Here is a 15,672-nt window from a genome sequence, read left to right as displayed (position 1 = left end):
GCCGCGGAGGTCAGAAGAGGGCTTCGGATTCCCCTGGAACTGAAGTTAAGAACCGTTTGTAGCCAGCTTGTGGGTGCTGGGTACTGAACCTAGGTCCTCTGCAGGAGCAGTCAGTGCTCTTAACCGCTGAGCCATCTCTCCAGCCCCTGAACTGAACATTTTAAGCTGAACAACACTTAAAGTGTTCAGTGAGATTCTCTCTGATTGAATGCAGCTGCCTGAAAAGTAATCAGAATCTTGAAATTGTGGCATTATTTGACTTTTATTCATATACATTCAATACACGTCTCACTTAAATTTTATTTTCTCAGTTCTTACTGTTAACATAGAAATCTTTTCTTTCTTATGTAACAATACAGAATATGCAGTTAGTAGAGAATTCTCCTTCCCAAAGCCAGTGGCATCAGTGCTCTGGCTACACACGCCTGCTGTCTGAGCTCAGACACTGAAGCACTTAGGTTATCTTCATACTACATGGCTACTCAGATGATTTTTATGATTTCCCATTCACATGTTGTCCAAAGGTCTGGGTCTGGAGTTGATGAAGTCACTTACATATCAAGGGCCAAAGAGGAAGAGTATGAAGGAGCTGAGTCAGGACAGCAAGGCTCACAGGGCTCTGCTCTCTGGCATCTCTAGTATGTCAGCCTACACGGGGCAGACTCCATGATGTCAGGTGTATACATGCATCCCAAGAGCCCCCAACCTGGATTCCTCAGCCACTCTTGGATATCAGACATGCTGTGTAGGCCACAATTTATTGATATTCAGTCAGAAAGATCAATAAGCAGGGTCTGCATGATCACTGCATAATGTAAACAGAGAAAATAAGGACTACACTTCTATGGCAATTCTTGTACAATAATTGAGCCTCTCACTAAAACCGCGTTTCTTCCAGGATAAAATGAAACAGTACTGATGAGACCCTGTGGGCAGTTTCCAGGAGGGTCAGACTTGAGGTTGGGCTCTCAGGGAATGCCCTCTCCTGTGGGTGAGACTTGTTCAGGAAGATCTTCAGGATTGCTGAGTGATTTAAAGAATGGTGAACCAGAAACTGGTTCTCTTCTTCCCTTACACAGACTTCCTGTGCACTGGAGGGGGCAGTCACAGAAATTGCAGACAATTTTATTTAAAATGGTGAAAAACTGCAGGCACCAGAAGTCACTGATTTGTAGCAATTCCAAAACATAGCATTTGGGATTTCTCTGATTAGACTTCAGTCTCCCTACTGGGAAAGGATCTTTGAAGGCGGTGGCTTCATTTTGAGGATTCTGGGTGTTTCTACACAATTGTCTCTTTTCCATAATAAAATGGAAATTTGTGCAGCAGATACTGCTTCTGTCCATAATATTTCTCAGATATAAAACATTTTACAATGTTTTTAATAATTACATTTTGGCCTTTGTCGGTAGTGTATTACCAATACAAGCTTTTAAAATTTTGTGAGCTTAAAAATCGAGTACTTCCCTCCATTTAGCAAAACTAGCCTCACAAGTCTCTATTAAATGAGTCTTCATAAAAATTCCCTTGAGAAAAAACTTCCTTAACGTTCTTAGGCCTATTTTTTAAGGGAAAAGATATGAAGACTCAGCATCTGTCCTAGGTACTTTCTATCACTGTGATAAAACATTGACCAAAATTACTTGGCAAAAAAGGTTAATTTGACCTCCACTTTCTCGCACAATCAGCTGTACAGTGAACCCAGGGCAGGAACCTGGAGGCAGGAGCTGAAGCACAGACCATGAAGGAATGCTGCTTACTGGCTTGCTCCCTAGGCCAGTGCTCAGCCTGCTTTTTGATGTAACCCAGGACACCTGCCAAGGAGTAACACTACCTGCAGTAGGCTGGGCCCTCCTTCGTGACTCAGCAATCAAGAAAATTTTAATAAATGCTTCTGAGATGTGCCCATGGGCCAACTGGACAGAGGAGGTTCCAACGGAGGTCCCCTCGTCCTATATGAGTCAGGTTGATGACTGAAGCTGTCTAGCATAGTATCCAGCATTGATGTCTTTAGATGGAATCAGCTCTGTGGTTTTCACAAGAACAAGCTTTTCAAAGATGATACAGAAATGATATGGTACTGTTCTCAAATACAGTGCTGGAGCCATTTTCCATGATAACCCCCTGCATTCTGTTTCACTTCAGGTCCTTCAACATTTCATCATGTGGATGATAATCAGAATCTTCTTTAATCTCTTAAGATTCTGATACCTTTACGTTCATCAGTTATCTAATCAGCTTGTTTCTGTTCTACTGTAGACAAGATAATAAACATTTTCAAGAATGTTCCTGAAAACTCTTTATGTAACTCAGGTTATTAAGCAGTTTTTCTATTTTCAGTTTGTTTTGTCGATGTAGCAAAGGGGTACATTTCCTTCATCCTTTCAAAGCATTGTCCTGGGTATGTGTGTTGGTGGGCAGGTCCGTCAAGGCTTTTGCTGATAACTTTTTCGGACCTTCTGAATTTCTTCTTTGTCCCATGTTGCTTCCACGTACTTGCATTTCTGTCACGGCCCTGTGTCTACAATTGTTATGGCCGAACTGCCACCAGGTTCCCAACTGTGCACAGGTGTCCGGTCTGCAGTGCAGAACACCACAGAAATTACTGGCTCAAAGCAAACTCTCGCTGAATCACACCTTTCTTGGCTCTGGGAATTGGCTGGTTGAGCAGGAAGGTCTTACTTAAATTCTCCCAGGAAGTTTCAGTCAACAGAGTCTGGGAAGGAATTCTCTAAATTCTCTCACAATATCCTGCCAATTCCTCAGGCTTGGCAACTCAAACTCAAGGTTAAGGACAGGCACAGCCAGCCTTCTTAAACACTACTAATTTTATCTCGCCTTTCCATCTGGTCTCCATGTCACACAGAGACCACGTCATCTTATACAGCCTAAAATCAGAAGATATGGTTTATCATTTCAGGTTAATATTCTGTTTGTTACAGTTGTTACAGGAGTGCCTCGGTTCAGAATGAGGAGAATTTGGGGCCATCTCTTAGGGGAAGGTAACTAAGTTCTTCAAAGCATGGAGGGCCAGAAACACTGCTGGGTATCATTCCAGTATAAAATACACCACACTTAAATCTGCCTGGATGTTATAATCTCATCTGGGTTTCACTTAAAAGTTTTCGTATTGAATTGCTTTCCGTCTTGTAGGTCCAAACCTATCCTTATCAAAGAAGAGTTTCTGGTAATAGACTATCTCAGAGTTCTTTGTCTGAAAATATTTTTTTTATAATTTTCATACTTGAAAGAAAATGAGCTAAACAAAATATAAAATTGCATTTTTCTAACATCTTTGAACAGATTTTATATTGGTGTTCCTAAGGACATTTTGAGATTAGATATTTAAATTAATTTTTAACAACAGGTGCTTAACTGATACATTATAAACATGAAGGCTGTGCACATTAATGGGTCAACAAATACGATGCTCTGGTACAGATGTGTGTTCTATAATGTTCAAGTTTGGTTGAATTCATCTATGATCTCAAACATTTATCATTTGTTCATGGTGAAAATTCTCAAAATCCATTCCTCATGCATTTTGCAACATTTAATAATAAAGTCCTACAAAGTATAATAACCACACTGTGCAACACCACACCAGAACCACTGAACGACTATGGACTAGTACCCATGAGTGAATCTGTCCCCACCCCTCAGCCAAATCCTCTCGCTGTAGGCGCTGATAACCACCATCACACTCTCAGCTTCTGTGAGGTCCATTTGGTTTTGTTTGGTTTTTCCTCAGATCCCGGATGCGAGTGAAGTCCGGCACTGCCTGATCCTCTCCCCGGCGTATTTCATTGATCATAATGATGTCCGCGTCCATTCATGTTGCTGAAAACGAACCAGTTTCATTCTGTCTTTATAAATGTTATTGTGCAAGATTTCCTTCTGTGCTTCTCAGTCCACAAGTTGCATACCTTGTCTGTTGTGAATAGTACTGTGAAGACAGACATCATGTTGACATCCTGATTCCCTTTCCCCTGAGTGTGTAGACAATATAAAAATTGCTAGAAAATGAGGCCGGATGTATGAACCAGTGCTAACAGTGTTTGCTTTGCAATCGTGAAGACCAGAGTTCAGATCACAGTACCCACATTAAAAACAAAAGCCTGAAACCCCAACTCTCAGGGGAATGGAGACGGGAGTAGCTGGGGGCTTGCTGGCTTCCACCTAGTCTAGAAAGTGCAATCCAGGTTCAGGGAAAAGCTGTGCCTGAGAGAAACAGGGAGAGAGTGATGGCAGAGGTTTCCAAAACTGTCTTCTCATTGCCACATGCTTGATGCACAGGTGTGCACACATCTGTGCACAGATATATTTGCATACACACATGCAGACATACACACATGCAAATAAATAATTTTTAAGTGAATTACTTACAATATAGACATTAAGACATTAATAATTTTCTGAGGTTACCTCCATGCTGTTTTCTGTGATGGTTTTACTAACTAACCTTGACACTAACAGTTTAAAATGCCCCTTTCCCTTTGCTTTGCCTGCAGCCTGCTTTACTTTTCATCATTTTACTGGTAGCCGTTCTGCTTGGGGTGGGACCCCATACCCCACCCTGAGATTTTTATTGAATTTCCCTATGGGCTAAAGGATTGGGTATGAGATAATGTGTCTTCTGGACAGCAGTGGCCACTCAGGTCATTTGCTTTCTAACTGGACTTTTTGAGATTTTTTTCTATTGAATTATGTTCTGCATGTAGTCTACATGTTGACTCTGTGTCAGATACATAGGTTGAACAGAGTTTCTCCAATTTATAAGGTATCTTCTGTATCAAATATTCCCTGATGTCCCCTGGGCTATGTCAAATTTTTAGCTAGTTATAATCCTATTTGTCCATTTTTTTGCAGTTCCTGCCTGTGATTTTGAGTTCCGCACCAATTTCATGAAGGTTTTCCTTGCATTTTCTTCTGGTAGGCCAGCTTGGAGGTGGGGACGGGGGACTTCAGTGAGTATAGTGTTGTAGTTAGGGAGGAGGAACTTGAATTTTCAATTGTCCAGTGTGGCAACCACAGTCATTAAGATGATTCTGTGCATTTCTAAGTACCTAAAGCAGTAGATTTTGAAAGTTCCTGCACAAAAAATAAAAAATAAAAAACAGGTGAAAACATGTTAATTACTCTGATTTGTCTTTGCATAGGGTACATGTGTATGTGAGAACAATTAAATTCTGTGTCAATTAAACAAAATACTAATTTAAAAAGCAATTCCTATTCATTCACCAACTCAGTTGACAGCCAGCCCTCCCATCCTCCCATGGACTGACTGATCGACTGTTCCTGTCTGATATTTAAAATAAAACTTGTAGACTGACTTCTGCGAGTTCACGAGGAAACTGAGTCTGAGGTAGAAAATCACATGCACAGATTTTGGATTTTGTTTTAGATACTTTATTTCTCATTTCGATTAGACTTGGCTTTTTCTCAGAGAAAATCAGGTAATTATAGACCACATGTTAAAAGAGCAATCATTTGATTTTCCTTCTGGGATCGATGATATAATCCATCAATTTTGGATTGGTTTTTCTTGTCTTCATGATTAAAATACTAAAATTCAGAGGCTGGAGCGACGCTCCATAATGAAAAGGATTGGCTCCTGCAGAGGACTTCAGTTCAGTTCCCGTGCCGCTTTGCACTGCTCAAACCACCTGTAACTCCAGCTCCAGGGAATCTGAGACTTTCTCCCTGTCTTCAGGAACACCTGAATGCATGTAAGCAAACCGACACACAGGAACATGCACATACATGTAAATCAGAACAAAATCTATTATAATCCTAGTATGTAAATGCTAGTCAGACCTTGGCATTGTGTTCTATAGTACGTACCTGTGTCTTCATGGTGAGCGTGGAAATAATCCCACTCTTGGGGACCTTCAGAGGAAAGCTCCCTCTTGCCTGGCCTGTCCCTTCCACTCTTGTCTCTGGGGAACTGGCACTCTAGCCTCCTCTAGGATCTATCTTTGGCGCTAACCCTGCTGATCACTCTAGCCTCCTCTAGGGTCTGTCTTTGGTGCTGACCCTGCTGATCACTCTCCTATGGGAAGCCATGAGGAAATCCCACTGGAATTTCTCACAAGAATTCTAGAAATTTTCCTCTTGCTCAAGGAGTGAATGACATATTTCAGTTGTATAGGGAAGCTGCCCAGAGTTCAAGTGCCCCTCAGTCAGTCATGTTCTGCAACTCAGTTTCAGCAGCAAACACTTTTGTCCTTACCTCCGTTCTCTCTCAAATGGGCTTTCCTCAAAATGCACAGAATTCCTCTAGGGATCATACAGTTCCTCAGGTTTGCTCAGCATTAAATGTCTGAAGCTCACTTTCAAAGTCTATTATCTTTATTGAATTTCATAATATGCCAGGGCTGTGGGTAGGACAGCTGTTAAATGGCTTTAGGAGACAGAAAGTTATGGAGATATAATCCACTACAGTCCACAAGGGAGACTGGTGGCTGAACAGAGGGAGCATCAAGGTCTGGTAATATAAAACCATACTGCAGGAAAGCTGGAGACGCTTAAGGCACATCTGGGTGATTGAGCTGCGGGGATGGCGCATTAGCCCTGGGATGTGAACAGTCAGACTTGATTCTGCAGGTAGTGGCTGTCAAAATATCTGACACTTTTGCCGTTACCAAGCTCTCTTGCCTCAAGGGTCCCAGAGGCTCTGTGTCTCCTTAGACCAAGGACACTCATGCAAATGACCCACTTAAAGTAAAGCAGGAAACCTTCCCACCATGCTCATAGAAAATGAGAAGAAATATAAGTAGTAATGTGAGCTAATCAGAGCTTCGGCTGTCTAAGCAGCTAAGAGTCCTTCAAGGCGCTAAGGAGTTTTTAACATTTTCTCCCTTTGTTACTTGCCCGGCTGCTGGTATACTGGTAGCTCTTTCCCTACATCAGAGATACCTGGGAGATTGGTGGATGAAACCCCATCCATTCTGGTAGAAGTTCTCCCACAATGGGATCTAATACTGTATCATCCTGGTCCCTTAGTGCTGTACTCAGTACAATACCAAAAATGTCCCAAGCCCCACTCCTAGGAGAGACATTAGGCAGAAGCAGAACAATGATAGAACTGATTTTATCACGAGTCACTGAAATGCAAAGGGTTAATGACACTTTTCTCTTTAGTAAAGACAGTGGTAATCAATACATCTCAAAGAACGAACGGGATGATAAGTTGGCTATAGATTGCAAGAACTGTACAGAGAGGTAAAGGTTTATTTACTAGGATGAGTTAACTAGCCAAAGCTACACTGTGCTTAGCTTTGCCTAGGAGCTCTTGTTACCCATGGTTTCCATCTGCTGAGTAAATACCTCAGAGTAGAGTGTGAAGGCAAGTCAAGTCCTAACAGGGAGGTGGATTATCAAGTGATTGTGAGATGAGGACCCAGAGAGAAAAATGCAGAAAGAATCTGCAGTCCTCTAAACACTAAAACAAAAAACCAGCCTCAAGCAGGTCTGACCTGTTCCTCTCAGCCTCAGGTCATGTCCACAATGGCCAGTCCGCCAGTCTGCATGGAAAACCCCAGCAGGCACCATGCTGACTTCTTCGAAAGTACCAGTTCCTGTTAGGGGTGACAGTCTTGGCTTCTAAAAAGTGATCAGCATCCAGTCAAGACATTAGTGCTGAGAAGAGTGGTCTGAGGAGTCAGGCAGGGCGCCAGGCACGAGGGTAGTTGGGTACTGGCAGAGGATGTTCCAGTGGGGGCCCCACACCCATGGCCTATGAGCAGCACTACCTAGATGTGGTGGGTTCTCAAAAAAGAAAGACAGACATGAAGTTGGGAGGGAGCGTGATGTGTAGGGAGTTGGATGGGGAATGAGGGGATAGTTGGCATACCTCATTGCATAAATGTATGAAATTCTAAAAATTTAAGACAAAATTAAATATGCGTGAGGTAGGCATTAGGAAGGTGGGGTGGGGCGCTGAATATGATCCATATACATCGCATGAAATTCTTGAGTATAAACAGTTGAAAGATAAAACAGACATTGGGCAGGACGGGGGAGGGGATTCTGTGTACACTGTAACTTGCATTGCTACAGGAAGTGAGAAAATACAAACTTCTTTTCTCAGCAGGGGCGTGAGGCTGGTCAGATGGCTCCGGCAGAGCCACCGAGAGCCACCGAGAGCCACCGAGAGCCGCTCACCTGCAGTCTTGCCTTACTCATATCTAAACCCATCCTGATGCCTCACTCAGCACAATTGCCCTTGTGGGCTTAGCTGTTATTGTGGGTGATTAAAAGTCAAATTCTGTGATCATGCTTAGGATAAAGCAATAAAGCAGGAAATGTCATAAGCCTGAGGAGGGCAGAGACCCGGACCTTAAGCTGAAGGGGGACAGTGAGAACTGAGACGGGGACAGGGTGGGCAGCAGACGGACGGGTGGAGCCGTGACCGTGGAAGGGCAGCAGCACTTCAGCATGAGCTTGGATCTTATGGGGGCTGCTCTTGCAACTCCATGAGGTGTTACAGTGACTAAGTGTTGAGAAAAGAAGAGCCCCCTGGATGAAGTGGGAGGGAGAATCGAGAGATGATGATGATCTGCTATAGTTACAGAAACTGCTGAGGAATCAGGACAATCAAATCCACATTAACACACCTAACCCACACAGGAGTCGTTTACTCAAAATGCCAATCCGGGACCCAAAATGAAAGTCTGATATATTTTAATCCACATAATTAATTTCCCATTATTAAAAAACACATTAAAAAACTTATTAAAATGTTCTCCATTTGATTTTTTTTTTTCTCCTTTTGAAGCAGTGTCTCCCTGTAAGCCCCAGCTGTCCTGGAACTCACTGTGTAGACTAGGCTGGCCTTGAACTCACAGAGATCCACCTGCCTCTGCCTCCCAAGTGCTGGGACTACAGGCGTGTGCCACCATGCCTGGCTTCTCCATTTGATTTTCAAAAGGAATATTGTTGAAATCAGGAAGGAGTATATGTTGCAGCAGATATAACCTGAGCATATGATGCAATTTTGAAGGTCCCAACATTTAGACAAGCTTCAGAACTCTGAAGGATTTCTAGTCTAGTCATAATTGAGACTTCACTTGGACTGATCTCACAGCAGTTGTGGTTATGAGGTGAGTGGTTAGAAATGTTCCCTTTCCATCAACAGTACTGTGCATTCAGAGGCTGCCACAATGCTTTCTGTTCCTCCCCCATTAGATATATATTAAGTCCTGGTCATCGAGTGCTGGTCACCTGGTGCACAGAGGGGCAGACCTTCATCGGTCTAGTAACTCAGTCCAGTCATCAGAGAGAGAAGCACAGTTATGCTATGACAGTGTATGCTATGGTGACTCCACAGTGCAGCTGCCTCAGCTTGAGTGACCCACTTGTGTCCTCAATGTGCCATCATCAGTTACTGTCCCAAGACCTGCTTTCCTTTTGAAGTTTCTTAGCCAGATGAAAGTTATGATAAGTTTCTGTATTCATAAGTATTTCTTACATGCTGTGTTTTTTAATGCATGTAGTCATAGTTGGTAGTTTTATATTTTTTTTCTGAGATATTTCCTTGCTCTGAGATGGTCATAGTTGGTAGTGCTGTATAAGTTATTTCTTACCAGATACTTCCTTTCTCTGAGATGTGGTGAAATATTCTCATTTTTTACCTTTCACGAGATGCAACACACTGCATCAACAATGCTTAACTGCTCAGTTTTGAAGTCTGGAGCAACAGTGCCCTTAAATTCCCACACTCATGAGACTGTAGCAGGGCTGAGAGTCTGAATCCAGTTTATGTCACATAGTGAATTCCAGGTCATCTCCTATATAGCAAAACCCTGCATACTATGCATGTCCATATCTCTCTATTATCTGTATCTATATATCTATTGCACACATATGTATTTATTCTACAAACACAGGTACACATATACAAATCATCAGTTTTGATTTGTTTATTTTTTCTCTTCTGACACATTGGAAGCTCAAGAAGGACATGCCTCTTACTCACTCTGTAGGCTGTCACCTAATCTGTGCTATCTTTCAGGGTTAATGTAATGATAAAACAGTCCTGGGAGGTAGACATGACACTGGTCGCCAGTCTTAGGTGACAGAGCAGTATCAGAAGAGTTTGTCCTCTAAGAGCACAGGCACAGCAAGAGGACAGCCCTCTCCCTTGGACTTTGTTTCCTTCTTCTTCATGCACGCCTTCAAAGCTGAGGGCTAATGGTACTATTGGTACCTCCTCATTCAAATGAGAAAAGGAGCTTCAACTAAGAATTCATTAAAATTTGGCATTTAGCAAAACCTCTTTGATATGCAGAACACTCCAAGAATTAAGTTATTAGTGTTTCAAAAGAGATTTACCTCTGTGGCTCATCACATCATGTAGACCATGTGCAAATCTCTAAGAGTTTCACCACTGTTGATTTTTTTATAAATGTCAGGTCAGGTGACTATCAAAACAGAAATTCCAAAGGGTTCCCGAACGCTTTACCACTTTACACCTCACTTTCCTGAGTTCACTCAGTCCACCTTTTATTTATATGAACCCCCTACCACAGCAATACATTTAATTAGCACTGTCCTTGAAAGCAGGAATGGGGACTGAAATTAACACTGCCATTGCCTTAAATTTTTGATTTTTGGTATAATCAAGTTTATCTTGCTTTCTGTTTTAAAAATATTTATAACTTTTGATGAAATAAATTCTAGATTTCTAAATTAAACTTGCCACAGTCTCTTACATGATGAAATAATAAGAGGCCTTTAAGAGATGGTTAAGATCAATGTACAAGTTCGTGTCTATTTTTATGATTCCCCCTCCTTCTGTTCATCAAAAGAAGCAACCAAAGAAGGAAGTGGAGAGAAAACCCACAGAATGGGAGAAAATCTTCACCAGCAGTGCATCTGACAGAGGTTTAACATCAGGATAGATAAAGAACTCAAAAAAAAAAAAAAAAAAAAACCAAGAAAGCAAGTAACCCAATTAAAAGATGGGCTAAGGAGCTGAGCAGAGAGTGCTCAAAAGAAGAAATAAAGATGGCTAAGAAGAATCTAAAAAGCTGTTCAACATTGTTAGTAATTATGGAAATGCAAATGAAAACTACTTTAAGATTTTATCTTACCCCAGTTGAACTGGCTAAGACCAAGGGAACAAATAAAAACAAATGATACCAAATGTTGGAGAGGATGTGGGGAAAGGGGAACACTCATCCACTGCTGGTGGGGCAGCAAACTGGTTCAACCCCTATGGAAAGCAGTGTGGAGAACTCTTAAAAAACTAAAAATGAACCTACCAGTTTTACCACTCCTTGGCATATACCCAAATAACTCATCCTATTGCAGAGACACTGGTACAACCATGTTTGTTGCTGCTTTTTTCATAATAGCTGAGAGATGGAAGGAACCTAAGTGTCCCTCAGCTGATGAGTGGATAATTAAAATATGGTACATTTACACAGTGGAGTTCTCATCGGTAAAGAAAATTGAAATCATGAAATTTGAAGGTAAATGGATGGAACTAGAAACTGTTATACTAAATGAAGTAACACAGACTCAGATAAACCAATGACATATGTTCTCCCTCATATGTGGATCCTAGGATCAGACTCTGATAAGTGAGTATGTATCCAGACATAACTTCAGGAACCAGGACAATGAAAAGGAACCAGGGAGGTAAAGGGAAAGAAGGAATCTGAGAGAGAAGAACAATAGGAGCAAGGTGTTACTAAGGGAGAAATGGATAAAAAGATGTTATTTAAATTTTAGAGGTGAGGGAGGGTTATACAAGGAAACTTGAGGATAAAGGAAAGAAAGAGCTCAAGAGAGGTGGGACCACAGGTGACAGATATTAACAAGGGAGAAATGGAGAAAATGGGGGCACTTTAAGTGGGGGAAACCTTGGTGGAAGCGTTAGACAGTGATAGAGAGCGAGGAGAGTTAAATAATAGCTAGTTTTAAAAAATCAAAAGGAACCATATTAGTCCAACAACCTACTAACAAATTATACATACATTATCTCTACAGAAGTCCATGTGTATAGCTAAAGGCTACATAACAAGAAAATTTCTCATTTAAGAAAGATTTTTCACTAGGGTAAAAATAATTAGTTCAAGCATGGCCTTGGCAATGATCTAGAATTTTCAGTACCCTTCGTTAGACATTTCACTTGTGGAAAATTTTAGATAGTGAATCATGATTCCTTAACTACTTTCTTAGTGGAGTTGAAATTCTATTTGCAAGCCTCTGTTTTTCTGATTCAAATCATTCTCAAACTATCACGTTTTTATGTGGCAATGGCTGAAAATACCACATAATTTTGTAGTGAATATAAAAATTTAGGAAGGGTTTGTTAATGACTTTTCCATCAATTCATTTATCTTCCTATGTATCGATTTAGGAGATAAGTTTTCTGTTAAATAAATTTGTGATAAATACATCATAACAATTTGGTAAACATCTTTCATTACTATGAGTGTATGGGGTTACATAATTTAATTTCTCCCGGAAAATTAAAGTTGCCAGTAACTGTTACAGGTAATAAGATAACATTACAGGAGTTGTTTTCTTTTTACCTCACAGAGAATATACAGTGACTAAACTAGGGATCACTCAGATTTTAATAGACAAATTGAAAAGGCAAGAGTGAATCAGTAAGACAAAAAAAGGAATATTGAAGAGATCTAAACATATTTCTTGGGACTGGAAACTGAGTCATGCAGGAGTAGACTATTTCAGTATTGTAGTAGGAGGGTTAGCTAAACAAAGATTTGTACTTACACAATGCTGAGAACAGGCGATGCCCAGGCTGACGGCTGCAGCAGAGGTCGTGGTCACTGTCCACTGTGCGTATGCAGACCACATACCAGAACTTCAGGGCAGGATCAATCTGTGCGCTTGCTAACACCACCTCCTTCTCTAACATTTTTTATGTTTTTCCCAATTGTCCTCTCCATGGATGTGATCCACTTCACTTTTTTTCTAGTGATATGAAGATAGTCATATTTGGTTACATACTAAACTTGGAAAGACTTCTTGTTCTTAGAAACTTTTGATTACAGAAGAATAAAATTAAGACCAGTTGTGGTGGTGCACATTTTTAATCCCAGAACTTGGGAGGCAAAGGCATGCAGATCTCTGTGAGTTTGAGGCCAGACTGGTCTACACAGTGAGTTCCAGGGCAACTGAGGGCACAGGAAGATGAAGTCTTAAAAAAAGGGAAAAAAGCAGAATAAAATTAAATTATGTAAGAGTTGTGGCTCAAATAAGTAAAATGGGTTATAAAGCTAGTATAAAACTCTACCACTTATTAAAGGAAAAATTATTCAATGACCCACAAAATGAATCTGGCTGTACGCAATGTGTGCACACCTTGAAGAACAGTATACTTCCTAAGTATAGTTTGTGTTAAATACTAAGACTATTTTAGAGGTTGTATTTCTAATTGTCCTAATCTTATCATTCTATATTATATACCAAATTATAAAGCTCTTTTACCTAAATTTGTACAATTAACATGAGAATAGTTAGTAAACATTTTTTAAATAATCTGGAAGTTTTCCCTGAAGGGCTGACATTTAAGACACAACTACCGTGGAATTTACTCTTGCTAGCAAACTTGCAGCAGATATCTCCACAAGAAATTCCTTTGAGAAAAAAGGAATCTACAAAGCATGCCTAAAGATAAAAACATTTGGTCTTTGTAAGCAAACTGTAGTCATATGTCAGAGAATATTCTATGTCCAGGTACCAGATCTGAACCTTTGGGGGAGCAATGGACAGAGCAGTGGAGAGAAATGAGAAAGACAAGATCAGTACAGACTGTAGACAAAAAAGAGAGGTAGTAATGCCTTGAACAACTATTTGTGGGTTAGTTTGACAGCTTCTTTGACACGGACACATATCTGCAAAGGCAAATCCATTAAAGCTCCATGTGAAAGTCAGAGCTCTGCAGGGAAACAGAACCAGTTGTATACACACACGTTAAATAAGTTATTATTTGCATGAGATTTTATCTAGTGATTGTAGGAGGTGGTGAATCCTAAGACCTACCAGATATGTCAGCAAATTCAAGGATAAGTAACAGGTTGGTTGTCTCTTGTGATGAGGAACAAGACAAAGACGGCTTGATATGGTTCTTGTTAGAACAGCACGCAAGAAAAACGAAGGAAGGAAGCTCAAGTTGGAAAGAAGGAGAAACAGTTTGATTCATAAATAAAATGATCAATTATTACCATCTTCAAAAAGCTATTACAGAGTAACAAACAGATAACTGGTTCTGAGAAATGGCATCCAAAACCTGTATTTCTTTAGAATGGCTAAATTCAAAAAGAAATTGAAATTTACAAAGACGAATTGTCCACTGCACATAAGTAACATCACAGCTGTGGAATTACACTGGTGAGGAGAAAAGCTAAAATGAGGATATATTATTTCAAATATTCTAAACATTATATGAACTCGTTCATGAACTGTGGTGGCTGTTACTCTTCGGAAGACTGAGTCGGTGTTGCTCAGGAGGGTGATGAGACACACAGTGCACCTTCCGGTTGTTAAGAACCTGCGTCCTGCACCTGCCACAGTCTCTCCGTCAGGTCATATGAAGTTAAAGGCATTCTTGGCACCTATAACTTCAGTAATAGTTCTATTCTTTGCTGTATCAGATACAAAGGACTGAAAAATAAAGGGTAATCAGACCCTTCTCCTGAAGGCTGCTTGTCGGCCTACTCCACCACATCTACACCTAGGAAAGAACCTTCCAAGGGATGTAGAGACACACAGTGCACCTTCCGGTTGTTAAGAACCTGCGTCCTGCACCTGCCATAGTCTCTCCGTCAGGTCATATGAAGTTAAAGGCATTCTTGGCACCTTTAACTTCAGTAATAGTTCTATTCTTTGCTGTATGAGATACAAAGGACTGAAAAATAAAGGGTAATCAGACCCTTCTCTTGAAGGCTGCTTGTCGGCCTACTCTACCACATCTACACCTAGGAAAGAACCTTCCAAGGGATGTAAAACATGTGGTCTCCACATGCACAATGTATGATGCTTGCCTGGCAGGGGAGCTGTGACCTGGAGTTTCCAGACAAAAGCCACACTTATGTTGAAGATTCTACAAGCTTGACTGACTGATGAGAACTTTGTGATTATGGGAAAATAGAATGTTGCAGATTCAGAGTCCACTTTACTGTTACTCCCCTTGAAGAGGGACACATGCCCACCTCTGTGTCTGATCTTTGGGATGTTGTATAACAGACTCAGACTTCATGAACTCATAAGTTAAGAGTAACTATCAGAAAGCTGAGAACACATCAGAGAGCTTTTGAGAACTGCAATAGGGATTTCCCTGTTTATTTAAAAGGCTTATATGGTTTCCTCACCAGTGTATTTAAAAAGGGCTTTATTATAATCTTCTTTTGATCATGACTATAATAATTCACGTACCGTCTTCCATACAGGAACACGTTATTTGGTACAACCTGAGTCTGTGTTCCCAAGCCATAGTCATGCACAGTAGGTGCGACATCACTGTCTCTAATACTTTTAAAGTGAGAGCTGTGTTTTGCTGTGTATGTTAATACCTGATAATCCTGTAAAAAATATAACCATGTGAACATTTTTAAGCCTTCTCCCTGGCTTTGAAAAGTTATTCTTCAGTGAGACTTTACGAATCTTTATCTCTTTAGATTTATCAAAAGTTAT

Source organism: Nannospalax galili, unplaced genomic scaffold (assembly GCF_000622305.1).
Source record: "Nannospalax galili isolate Female #2095 unplaced genomic scaffold, S.galili_v1.0 scaffold51, whole genome shotgun sequence".
NCBI lineage: Eukaryota > Metazoa > Chordata > Mammalia > Rodentia > Spalacidae > Nannospalax > Nannospalax galili.
Note: the sequence above shows the minus strand (reverse complement) of the source record.